The following is a 14,616-nucleotide window of genomic DNA, read 5'->3' as shown; positions in this document are numbered from 1 at the left end:
ATTTTATCCTGTTTACCATTATCATTGAAAGTGGAAGTAAAAGAAAATCCCAAATTTTGGATTGTCCCTAGAAAAGTATTAGTGGGGAAATCCTACAATGGGGACACTAGTTCTTTTGACCTGGGGGTCTCCTTAATTTGCAGGGATTTCTTCTCATTCCCTGTTTGGCTATGGGACAGAGAGTGAAGGAACATCTCCATAATGGGACACAGATGACGATAAAAAAAAAAATCTGACTGGGGTTATAACCCTACCTTTCTCTATCCAAAATTTTAAAAAAAAGTTTTACCTAAACTTCTACTTTAAGTGACCATTTTAATACACATGATGCCACCTTGAAACACACATATAGACAGAAAGTAGATGCAAAGGGGCTGCAGGATTTAAAAAGTGAAAGGTTGTTAGGAGGGTCAAGATCACTACATTTGCTCATCCTGAGTTCTTTTTGCAGCCAGAGGAGCCTGTTGTGCCAAGGCCAGGAGGTCCGGATCTCCACTTTTTAACTAGAGAGCCACATCTGCTGTTACAGCCCTGGTAGTAGAGGTCCCATGCGAAAGGACAGTGTTCCATTTGAGCTTTGTACTGACCCAGGAGTCATCTCTGATGCATTTGTCGAGTGGGGTAATCTATGCACTGGGCAGACCCGAGGGACAGGTAACGTGCAGAGAGGCCACTAGCAACAAAGGGAGAGAAGGTCCAGTCGTGAAGGAATGCCCTGGTTTCAGGTTACCTGCACAGACCAGGGACTCTGGCATTGGGCGGTCAGGTGTCCTTTGGTGTCCCATAATTGGGACACAGGCTGCTTTTGAGAATAAGCCTTTGGTGTTGCGCCTCCTTGGGAATCTGGCCAGCAGAAAACCCAGCCAGTATTGGGCCCCCGGGGGCAGGGTTCTAACCAGGCCTTCAGACATGGACAGTGGAGTGCTCAGTCAGCTTGCAGACCCTGGTGGTGGGGCCCTATGGAGCGTCCAGAGGCCGCTCCTTGATGGGGGGAATCTTTTAGGATTAAGTTTGCCTGCTGGTGGCACTATCCTGCTCTGGGCTGTTTGCTGCAGTTCTAGTGTCCACCAGCAGGTGTCACCCAGAAGCAAGCAGACTGGTGTAATCAGGCTAATTAATGTTCAGCTGCCTGGGGGCTACTTAAGGGTTTTCCTCCCTTCCCCCGGTGCGTCACGATACTGGTCCCTTCCTTGCCAGCTGTGCCTAGCTTGATCCAGTCTGTACCGCTCTGCCTTGTTTCTATTCGAGTACTTTGTTGAGATCCCCCTTCCTTGCATTCCCTTATCCTTGTCCTTTAGAGGGTTTTGTATATAGTTAGTAGTTAGGTTCTTTTGTTATTTGTCTTTTGGGGTTTGTTTATGTTCACATTTACTGTGTGCTGTGTTAATGGTTTGCTGTGTTTCACTATAAATAAATATCACTTTAATATATATATATATATATATATATATATATATATATAATCTCCTTTTGTTTGATCTCAGTTCCCTTGTGTAGCTACGTGTCTGGTCTCCCTAGCTGCTGATCCTGACATAATCGTGATGCCCACCAATGACCAGATCAGCTACACTTGGAAACTGGGAGCCAGTTGCTTTGGATTTTTGCTTTACCTTTCACTATGCTAAGAGTGCAGATTATTTGCCGTGTGCAACTTGCAGTAGAGGATAAGGATTTGTGTCATTCACTTTGGCAGGACCTTACTGAGGAAGAGCTGTTTGAAGGGATTTTGACTGCACATGCCTTAGCTGTTGAGGGTAGATTTTCACTTGGTGAAGTACAACCTTTCATTCAGGTCTGTTCTGAGCTACTATTTCAGGGCCATGATATTTTCACTCCTCCATTTACTTTGTACCAGGCTGGATTTTTGGGATGGTTGCTAAAACATTGTGCAGGTGTGTTTCTCCAGCAGTATTTAGCCTATCCACAACAGGTGATGTTGGATTCAGTGTTAATAATAAATGCGGCGCTGCCAGCAAGCTATACTATAATAATTAAACAATAATAAATAAATGACCAGTGAAATAAGTGAATCCACCTCACACAGTGTTGCTATGTGCAATAACGCAATAGACACTAGAAATAGTGCGTGTAGAAAACCATCATGACATCATACATAAATGAAAATCAGAGAATATTGAACGTGACCATAAAAAATAAATAATTAAATAAATAGATAAATAAAAAATAAAAAGTGCACATAAATGTATTAAACAATATAACGTGCTGACTTATTTAAAAGTCCATAAAATATCTCCGTGAGTGTATAATCAAGTCCATGCAAGAAACGTGATTTCCAAATCAGTGATATTCCAGCAGAACAACTTCAGTGCCAAACTTCAGTGCCAAAAAACTGGTGCACCAAACCGTTTCCCCCAGCCTCTCACCTCAAAAGCTTAGTAAGCAGACTCAGAGTGAAGCCCAAAGGCTATTCCCTTCTCTTCCATCCAGCAGATAGTATAAAGCTGCACATTCCTTTCCCAGACTCTTCCGTTACCTCTCAGTACAATGTACGGCACGCAGAGTATGAAAATAAAGGACAGGGGGGGGACTCTCATGTGTAGTAATTCATAAGAAGAATTTAATGAAATAACTCTACACTTACATTTAGGCAAAGAACAGCGGGTAACATCGAAACATCCGAACTTCCGGTCTCGGCCGCGACCGGAAGTAATACGTGTAGCACCACAGCTCCTTTCCCTGACGCGTTGCGTCACTCCCTCGTGACTTTCTCAAAGGGTTATGGGAGCTGTAGTGTTAGATGGAGCTTTTATGTGGTCAACGCCGTCGTCATGGTAACCATGACGGCGCCGCCACAAATACACAATGAATACAGGCTATCACATTCAATAGCAGTAGTGATGGTATAAATATACCATCCTAGGCATGTGGAAAATATAAATAAAGCATATAACTTGTACACACAGATGTTAATGTATATAAATAAATAAAAACATCTAATACACATATATACATAACGGGCGACATCTAGTGGTAAGTTACCAAATGACTTCATCTAATGCAATTTAGCCTTCAAAGTAATATGTAACTAAAAAATATTTATGCATCATTAAAAAGTTATTATTTTTTTTTTTTTTTTTTTTAAATATATATAAACAGGTATCTTTTTAATGTGAACTGCGAAAAAATGTTAAAATACATAAAAAAATTCATAAAAAACCTTAAAATAAAAAATGGAAGGAATAGTTGAAGCAAAATCTGAAAAAGGATAAAACGGGGGGGCATGATATTTTCTAGTGTGTTCCCCCCTTTACACTACCATCTATAATAAAATTCATGTAGACCTATACAGTACCAGATTTAAAAATATATATAAAATATGTGAAAATATCTGAGATCTAAAAAATATATAATACGAATGCGGATTACCGCAGAGTTTAACACTCACATCAATAAAAAATTTAAAAAAGTTGTTATGAAATTTAAAATTAAAAATTCGAGATGAAACAATTAAGATCAAATTCGACATTGTGGCCCAAAGGTGTCAAAGTGCGGAGTTCGTGTATCCAGCGTGATTCAGCCTGGCTAATTTTGATCACCTTGTTGTCACCCCTCCAATGTGGCTTGTACTTCTGAATGCCACAAATAATTAATGATGAGGGATCTTTTTGATGAAATTTGGCGTAATGTCTGGACAAGCTATGTTTGTCGAAACCTTTTTTGATGTTCTGAACATGTTCCCTAAGTCTTTTCCATAGCTGTCTTTTTGTCCTTCCCACATACTGGATATGGCATGGACATTCTAAAACATAGATAACCCCTTCACTGTAACAGGTGATAAGATCATCAATTAAATATTCTTTTTTAGTTACTGTAGATATGAAAGACTTCTTTTTATTTTTTTCTTTTATATGTCTACATGCATAGCATCTCTTGCATGGAAAGAAGCCTTTTCCTTCAAAGAACGAAACCGGTTTTTTAGGAGGATCTAGGTCATTTTTGGCCAAGCTGTCCCTCAAAGTGGGAGATCTCCTATATACAAACTTCGGTATTTCTGGTAGAATGTCTCGAAGATGACGATCCATTTTAATAATACCCCAATGTTTTTTTATAATCTTTTCTATCTGTTTATATTGTATATTATAATCCATAATGATGGATACCCTATCCTGTTTTTCTGAAGTAGTGGAATTATCTTGTATTAATTTATCCCTATCTAATAGTGCCACGCTTTTTATTTGTTCTTCAATGAAGTCAATGTGATACCCTTTCTGGACAAATCTCTCACCTATTCGTTTGGCTTGTTCAAAAAACATTGGCTCATTAGAGCAATTGCGTCTTAGTCTAATTATCTGTCCCCTGGGTATATTATCAAGCCATCTATGATGATGGCAACTATCCAGAGGTAGGTAACTATTTCTGTCCACTGTTTTAAAATGGGTAAAAGTGTTCAATATTATCCCTTCTTTTTCAATCACAAGATCTAAAAAGTTAATTTTATCTTCATTAATATCCCATACTAGTTTAATATTTTTCTCATTTGTATTAAGATTAAAACAGAAATCGTTAAGACTATCTCTATCGCCTGACCAGATAAGGATAATATCATCAATGTATCTTTTATACAATATAATTTCTTTAGGTAGATTCTTGTATAGCACTTCCTCTTCCCACTGTGCCATATACAGGTTCGCTACACTGGGTGCATATTTCGCTCCCATAGCGATACCACATATTTGTTTAAAGTAACAATTATCAAACCAAAAATAGTTCGATTCTAAACCAAAACGTAAACAGTCAGTAATAAACTTTCTTTGTTTACATTTAAGGCTACTTAAATTTCTTAGGCCCCATTTCGTAGCTTCTATTGCCTCCTCATGATTGATAATAGTATATAACGAGGTCACATCGGCAGTGACTAAGTAGATGGGGCCATTATCCAATCTGATATCCCTTAGTAGTTGAAGGAGATGTTTAGTATCTCTTAGAAACGATTTAGTCTCTTTTACAATGGGTTGCAGGAAAAAATCTATATATTCCCCTAATCTAGAACACACAGAGTTAATGCCATTCACTATAGGCCGACCAGGTGGTTTTGTCTCATTTTTGTGTATTTTGGGAATGGTATATATAACCGGCACCCTGCAAGTATTTGGCACTAAATATTTCGCTTCTTTTTTACTTAATAATCCTTTATCAAGGCCTTTCTGTATCAATTTGGATAATTCTTTCTTATAACGTAGGGTGGGGTTATTCAGTAGCTTTAGATAAGTGGTATCGTCTTTTAGCTGTCTATTTAGCTCATCATTATAGTCGTCTTTGGACTGTATCACAATGGCACCTCCTTTGTCAGCTTGCCTTATAACGATGTCTTTTCTAGTTTCCAGTTGTCTTATACCCTTTCGAATATCTACCGGATCATATATCTTCTTCATTTTCAATTCTTGTATGTCATTTAAAACCATTCTTTTGAATACTTCAATGTGACCGTCATTTGTCACTGCTGGATTGAAGAGGGATTTATTTCGTAGATTTGTATATTGTATACCGTTCTGTTCTGGGAGTTTTATTCCTCTTCCGATTCCTGAATCGGTTAGCATGTATTTCTTAATATTCATGCTCCTTACAAATTTGTTGATATCCACATATGTATTAAACTTATTCCAATTTCTTTTCGGGGCGAATTTAAGCCCTTTATCTAATACTTTTATTTCCTCCTTTGTCAGAACGGCTCCACTTAAATTAATGATCCCCTCTCCTATCTTTCTCTTTTTCTTTTGTTTTTTGACTCCGGCTCTGCACCCTCTTCTCGTTTTTCGTTTTTTCTTCTGTCCTGTTTTTCTGGGGATCTTCTGGGCGTTCTGTTCATTTGGAGATCTTCTTTTTCCTTGTTTTTCTGATGGTCCTGTTTTCTGGGGCTCCTGTTGTCCCTGGCTATTGGAGAATATCTGTCTGGTCTCCAAGGGGTCACATTGTGATCGTAATAGCGAGGGGGATCCCACCGACGTTGGTCTAAAAAATGGTGTGGGGTCTTTTCATATTTCTGTCTCTCGGACTGGTGGTTATGACGTATCGGGGTTCTATCATCCTCATAGCGTCTTTCATCGTCGTATTTCCTTAATTGTTCATATCTATTGTGAACTGGTACTGCATAGTAGTCATTTGGAGGCAATCTTTCTCTTCGTCTTCCCTGTTGATGGTAGTGATTTTGAGGAGATCTCTCTCTTCTATCATACTGGGGTGTGTAACCTCTTGGGCCCATCTACTTAGCCATCTACTTTGTAACCTCTTGGCCCCATCTACTTAGTCACTGCCGATGTGACCTCGTTATATACTATTATCAATCATGAGGAGGCAATAGAAGCTACGAAATGGGGCCTAAGAAATTTAAGTAGCCTTAAATGTAAACAAAGAAAGTTTATTACTGACTGTTTACGTTTTGGTTTAGAATCGAACTATTTTTGGTTTGATAATTGTTACTTTAAACAAATATGTGGTATCGCTATGGGAGCGAAATATGCACCCAGTGTAGCGAACCTGTATATGGCACAGTGGGAAGAGGAAGTGCTATACAAGAATCTACCTAAAGAAATTATATTGTATAAAAGATACATTGATGATATTATCCTTATCTGGTCAGGCGATAGAGATAGTCTTAACGATTTCTGTTTTAATCTTAATACAAATGAGAAAAATATTAAACTAGTATGGGATATTAATGAAGATAAAATTAACTTTTTAGATCTTGTGATTGAAAAAGAAGGGATAATATTGAACACTTTTACCCATTTTAAAACAGTGGACAGAAATAGTTACCTACCTCTGGATAGTTGCCATCATCATAGATGGCTTGATAATATACCCAGGGGACAAATAATTAGACTAAGACGCAATTGCTCTAATGAGCCAATGTTTTTTGAACAAGCCAAACGAATAGGTGAGAGATTTGTCCAGAAAGGGTATCACATTGACTTCATTGAAGAACAAATAAAAAGCGTGGCACTATTAGATAGGGATAAATTAATACAAGATAATTCCACTACTTCAGAAAAACAGGATAGGGTATCCATCATTATGGATTATAATATACAATATAAACAGATAGAAAAGATTATAAAAAAACATTGGGGTATTATTAAAATGGATCGTCATCTTCGAGACATTCTACCAGAAATACCGAAGTTTGTATATAGGAGATCTCCCACTTTGAGGGACAGCTTGGCCAAAAATGTCCTAGATCCTCCTAAAAAACCGGTTTCGTTCTTTGAAGGCAAAGGCTTCTTTCCATGCAAGAGATGCTATGCATGTAGACATATAAAAGAAAAAAATAAAAAGAAGTCTTTCATATCTACAGTAACTAAAAAAGAATATTTAATTGATGATCTTATCACCTGTTACAGTGAAGGGGTTATCTATGTTTTAGAATGTCCATGCCATATCCAGTATGTGGGAAGGACAAAAAGACAGCTATGGAAAAGACTTAGGGAACATGTTCAGAACATCAAAAAAGGTTTCGACAAACATAGCTTGTCCAGACATTACGCCAAATTTCATCAAAAAGATCCCTCATCATTAATTATTTGTGGCATTCAGAAGTACAAGCCACATTGGAGGGGTGACAACAAGGTGATCAAAATTAGCCAGGCTGAATCACGCTGGATACACGAACTCCGCACTTTGACACCTTTGGGCCACAATGTCGAATTTGATCTTAATTGTTTCATCTCGAATTTTTAATTTTAAATTTCATAACAACTTTTTTAAATTTTTTATTGATGTGAGTGTTAAACTCTGCGGTAATCCGCATTCGTATTATATATTTTTTAGATCTCAGATATTTTCACATATTTTATATATATTTTTAAATCTGGTACTGTATAGGTCTACATGAATTTTATTATAGATGGTAGTGTAAAGGGGGGAACACACTAGAAAATATCATGCCCCCCCGTTTTATCCTTTTTCAGATTTTGCTTCAACTATTCCTTCCATTTTTTATTTTAAGGTTTTTTATGAATTTTTTTATGTATTTTAACATTTTTTCGCAGTTCACATTAAAAAGATACCTGTTTATATATATTTAAAAAAAAAAAAAAAAAAAAAAAAAAAAAAATAATAACTTTTTAATGATGCATAAATATTTTTTAGTTACATATTACTTTGAAGGCTAAATTGCATTAGATGAAGTCATTTGGTAACTTACCACTAGATGTCGCCCGTTATGTATATATGTGTATTAGATGTTTTTATTTATTTATATACATTAACATCTGTGTGTACAAGTTATATGCTTTATTTATATTTTCCACATGCCTAGGATGGTATATTTATACCATCACTACTGCTATTGAATGTGATAGCCTGTATTCATTGTGTATTTGTGGCGGCGCCGTCATGGTTACCATGACGACGGCGTTGACCACATAAAAGCTCCATCTAACACTACAGCTCCCATAACCCTTTGAGAAAGTCACGAGGGAGTGACGCAACGCGTCAGGGAAAGGAGCTGTGGTGCTACACGTATTACTTCCGGTCGCGGCCGAGACCGGAAGTTCGGATGTTTCGATGTTACCCGCTGTTCTTTGCCTAAATGTAAGTGTAGAGTTATTTCATTAAATTCTTCTTATGAATTACTACACATGAGAGTCCCCCCCCTGTCCTTTATTTTCATACTCTGCGTGCCGTACATTGTACTGAGAGGTAACGGAAGAGTCTGGGAAAGGAATGTGCAGCTTTATACTATCTGCTGGATGGAAGAGAAGGGAATAGCCTTTGGGCTTCACTCTGAGTCTGCTTACTAAGCTTTTGAGGTGAGAGGCTGGGGGAAACGGTTTGGTGCACCAGTTTTTTGGCACTGAAGTTTGGCACTGAAGTTGTTCTGCTGGAATATCACTGATTTGGAAATCACGTTTCTTGCATGGACTTGATTATACACTCACGGAGATATTTTATGGACTTTTAAATAAGTCAGCACGTTATATTGTTTAATACATTTATGTGCACTTTTTATTTTTTATTTATCTATTTATTTAATTATTTATTTTTTATGGTCACGTTCAATATTCTCTGATTTTCATTTATGTATGATGTCATGATGGTTTTCTACACGCACTATTTCTAGTGTCTATTGCGTTATTGCACATAGCAACACTGTGTGAGGTGGATTCACTTATTTCACTGGTCATTTATTTATTATTGTTTAATTATTATAGTATAGCTTGCTGGCAGCGCCGCATTTATTATTAACACTGATTTTCCACGTAGTACTGAGATTACTATTTATTGCTTGGCTGCTTCCACTTTTTTAGTAGATTTGTTTTAACAATATAATTTTTTACACTTATATATAATTAGTTTATTTAGATTTGTCAACACCCACCCCCTTTTTATTTCGAGTGAGGTGTAGCGCACTAGCACTTTTCTTTATACATTTCTACATTTTCTCTTTGCCTAGTGCAGCACACCAGGGAAGTATTTAACTTTTTTAATAGTAGAACCATCAATGTAGATGAATTTTTTGACAAACAAGAAGTAAATAATGTAGGGTCAATTGAAAATTCATTCAGAAAAATGGGACACCTAATGGAAAAGAAGGTTAATGCATGGTGGGACATTGTGACCCATGAAAAGTATATTAAAGATAAGATAGTCCCAAGAAGGCTGAGATGGGATGTTCCCATGAATGATGGCCTAACGGACAAAGAGTCCACAGATGAATGGTTCCACTTTTTTAACGATAAAGGCTTAGAGTTGTTAAATTTTTTAATAAAACGTAAACAGAAAAAGATCAGGATAATAGATAAAATGGTGGGAGACATTAAAACCAATCTTGAGCCATTTAAAGATCTCCCAGAGTTTAGTACATTATCTAAACAACTCAATAACGATCTGGAACAAAAGGACAATGAGACAGCTACAAGAAAGAAGAGGAAATACCAAAGGGATATAAAGGACTTTGAGGATGATTTGGTATTCAAATGGCAGAAAAAAACAGAAGTACCTGTCATTAACTCAAATAGTAGTTCCCCAGTCAAAAATGAAATAAAAACAACAAAAATGGAGGAAATAGTCCCTACACAATCCACCCATATAAGATATGATACACCGAATAAAAAATATGTTTGGAATGGGAATAGAAAAAATTGGAAAAAACCTTTTTGGAAAAGGAAAGACAACAACAACAGAGATAAAGGAAGAACATGGAGACCCCCTTATCATATGAGAAGATCCCCATCTCCCCCAAGGAGATACCGAGATGAGAATTTCAATGGACATCATTATGCAGATCAAAGAAGAAGGGAAGAAATAAGAGGTTACACACCCCAGTATGATAGAAGAGAGAGATCTCCTCAAAATCACTACCATCAACAGGGAAGACGAAGAGAAAGATTGCCTCCAAATGACTACTATGCAGTACCAGTTCACAATAGATATGAACAATTAAGGAAATACGACGATGAAAGACGCTATGAGGATGATAGAACCCCGATACGTCATAACCACCAGTCCGAGAGACAGAAATATGAAAAGACCCCACACCATTTTTTAGACCAACGTCGGTGGGATCCCCCTCGCTATTACGATCACAATGTGACCCCTTGGAGACCAGACAGATATTCTCCAATAGCCAGGGACAACAGGAGCCCCAGAAAACAGGACCATCAGAAAAACAAGGAAAAAGAAGATCTCCAAATGAACAGAACGCCCAGAAGATCCCCAGAAAAACAGGACAGAAGAAAAAACGAAAAACGAGAAGAGGGTGCAGAGCCGGAGTCAAAAAACAAAAGAAAAAGAGAAAGATAGGAGAGGGGATCATTAATTTAAGTGGAGCCGTTCTGACAAAGGAGGAAATAAAAGTATTAGATAAAGGGCTTAAATTCGCCCCGAAAAGAAATTGGAATAAGTTTAATACATATGTGGATATCAACAAATTTGTAAGGAGCATGAATATTAAGAAATACATGCTAACCGATTCAGGAATCGGAAGAGGAATAAAACTCCCAGAACAGAACGGTATACAATATACAAATCTACGAAATAAATCCCTCTTCAATCCAGCAGTGACAAATGACGGTCACATTGAAGTATTCAAAAGAATGGTTTTAAATGACATACAAGAATTGAAAATGAAGAAGATATATGATCCGGTAGATATTCGAAAGGGTATAAGACAACTGGAAACTAGAAAAGACATCGTTATAAGGCAAGCTGACAAAGGAGGTGCCATTGTGATACAGTCCAAAGACGACTATAATGATGAGCTAAATAGACAGCTAAAAGACGATACCACTTATCTAAAGCTACTGAATAACCCCACCCTACGTTATAAGAAAGAATTATCCAAATTGATACAGAAAGGCCTTGATAAAGGATTATTAAGTAAAAAAGAAGCGAAATATTTAGTGCCAAATACTTGCAGGGTGCCGGTTATATATACCATTCCCAAAATACACAAAAATGAGACAAAACCACCTGGTCGGCCTATAGTGAATGGCATTAACTCTGTGTGTTCTAGATTAGGGGAATATATAGATTTTTTCCTGCAACCCATTGTAAAAGAGACTAAATCGTTTCTAAGAGATACTAAACATCTCCTTCAACTACTAAGGGATATCAGATTGGATAATGGCCCCATCTACTTAGTCACTGCCGATGTGACCTCGTTATATACTATTATCAATCATGAGGAGGCAATAGAAGCTACGAAATGGGGCCTAAGAAATTTAAGTAGCCTTAAATGTAAACAAAGAAAGTTTATTACTGACTGTTTACGTTTTGGTTTAGAATCGAACTATTTTTGGTTTGATAATTGTTACTTTAAACAAATATGTGGTATCGCTATGGGAGCGAAATATGCACCCAGTGTAGCGAACCTGTATATGGCACAGTGGGAAGAGGAAGTGCTATACAAGAATCTACCTAAAGAAATTATATTGTATAAAAGATACATTGATGATATTATCCTTATCTGGTCAGGCGATAGAGATAGTCTTAACGATTTCTGTTTTAATCTTAATACAAATGAGAAAAATATTAAACTAGTATGGGATATTAATGAAGATAAAATTAACTTTTTAGATCTTGTGATTGAAAAAGAAGGGATAATATTGAACACTTTTACCCATTTTAAAACAGTGGACAGAAATAGTTACCTACCTCTGGATAGTTGCCATCATCATAGATGGCTTGATAATATACCCAGGGGACAGATAATTAGACTAAGACGCAATTGCTCTAATGAGCCAATGTTTTTTGAACAAGCCAAACGAATAGGTGAGAGATTTGTCCAGAAAGGGTATCACATTGACTTCATTGAAGAACAAATAAAAAGCGTGGCACTATTAGATAGGGATAAATTAATACAAGATAATTCCACTACTTCAGAAAAACAGGATAGGGTATCCATCATTATGGATTATAATATACAATATAAACAGATAGAAAAGATTATAAAAAAACATTGGGGTATTATTAAAATGGATCGTCATCTTCGAGACATTCTACCAGAAATACCGAAGTTTGTATATAGGAGATCTCCCACTTTGAGGGACAGCTTGGCCAAAAATGTCCTAGATCCTCCTAAAAAACCGGTTTCGTTCTTTGAAGGAAAAGGCTTCTTTCCATGCAAGAGATGCTATGCATGTAGACATATAAAAGAAAAAAATAAAAAGAAGTCTTTCATATCTACAGTAACTAAAAAAGAATATTTAATTGATGATCTTATCACCTGTTACAGTGAAGGGGTTATCTATGTTTTAGAATGTCCATGCCATATCCAGTATGTGGGAAGGACAAAAAGACAGCTATGGAAAAGACTTAGGGAACATGTTCAGAACATCAAAAAAGGTTTCGACAAACATAGCTTGTCCAGACATTACGCCAAATTTCATCAAAAAGATCCCTCATCATTAATTATTTGTGGCATTCAGAAGTACAAGCCACATTGGAGGGGTGACAACAAGGTGATCAAAATTAGCCAGGCTGAATCACGCTGGATACACGAACTCCGCACTTTGACACCTTTGGGCCACAATGTCGAATTTGATCTTAATTGTTTCATCTCGAATTTTTAATTTTAAATTTCATAACAACTTTTTTAAATTTTTTATTGATGTGAGTGTTAAACTCTGCGGTAATCCGCATTCGTATTATATATTTTTTAGATCTCAGATATTTTCACATATTTTATATATATTTTTAAATCTGGTACTGTATAGGTCTACATGAATTTTATTATAGATGGTAGTGTAAAGGGGGGAACACACTAGAAAATATCATGCCCCCCCGTTTTATCCTTTTTCAGATTTTGCTTCAACTATTCCTTCCATTTTTTATTTTAAGGTTTTTTATGAATTTTTTTATGTATTTTAACATTTTTTCGCAGTTCACATTAAAAAGATACCTGTTTATATATATTTAAAAAAAAAAAAAAAAAAAAAAAAAAAAAAATAATAACTTTTTAATGATGCATAAATATTTTTTAGTTACATATTACTTTGAAGGCTAAATTGCATTAGATGAAGTCATTTGGTAACTTACCACTAGATGTCGCCCGTTATGTATATATGTGTATTAGATGTTTTTATTTATTTATATACATTAACATCTGTGTGTACAAGTTATATGCTTTATTTATATTTTCCACATGCCTAGGATGGTATATTTATACCATCACTACTGCTATTGAATGTGATAGCCTGTATTCATTGTGTATTTGTGGCGGCGCCGTCATGGTTACCATGACGACGGCGTTGACCACATAAAAGCTCCATCTAACACTACAGCTCCCATAACCCTTTGAGAAAGTCACGAGGGAGTGACGCAACGCGTCAGGGAAAGGAGCTGTGGTGCTACACGTATTACTTCCGGTCGCGGCCGAGACCGGAAGTTCGGATGTTTCGATGTTACCCGCTGTTCTTTGCCTAAATGTAAGTGTAGAGTTATTTCATTAAATTCTTCTTATGAATTACTACACATGAGAGTTCCCCCCCCTGTCCTTTATTTTCATACTCTGCGTGCCGTACATTGTACTGAGAGGTAACGGAAGAGTCTGGGAAAGGAATGTGCAGCTTTATACTATCTGCTGGATGGAAGAGAAGGGAATAGCCTTTGGGCTTCACTCTGAGTCTGCTTACTAAGCTTTTGAGGTGAGAGGCTGGGGGAAACGGTTTGGTGCACCAGTTTTTTGGCACTGAAGTTTGGCACTGAAGTTGTTCTGCTGGAATATCACTGATTTGGAAATCACGTTTCTTGCATGGACTTGATTATACACTCACGGAGATATTTTATGGACTTTTAAATAAGTCAGCACGTTATATTGTTTAATACATTTATGTGCACTTTTTATTTTTTATTTATCTATTTATTTAATTATTTATTTTTTATGGTCACGTTCAATATTCTCTGATTTTCATTTATGTATGATGTCATGATGGTTTTCTACACGCACTATTTCTAGTGTCTATTGCGTTATTGCACATAGCAACACTGTGTGAGGTGGATTCACTTATTTCACTGGTCATTTATTTATTATTGTTTAATTATTATAGTATAGCTTGCTGGCAGCGCCGCATTTATTATTAACACTGATTTTCCACGTAGTACTGAGATTACTATTTATTGCTTGGCTGCTTCCACTTTTTTAGTAGATTTGTTTTA

This window comes from Lithobates pipiens, unplaced genomic scaffold (genome assembly GCF_037356315.1).
Source record: "Lithobates pipiens isolate NorthernLeopardFrog02 unplaced genomic scaffold, aLitPip1_a1.2 Scaffold_27, whole genome shotgun sequence".
Taxonomy (NCBI): Eukaryota; Metazoa; Chordata; class Amphibia; order Anura; family Ranidae; genus Lithobates; species Lithobates pipiens.
Note: the sequence above shows the minus strand (reverse complement) of the source record.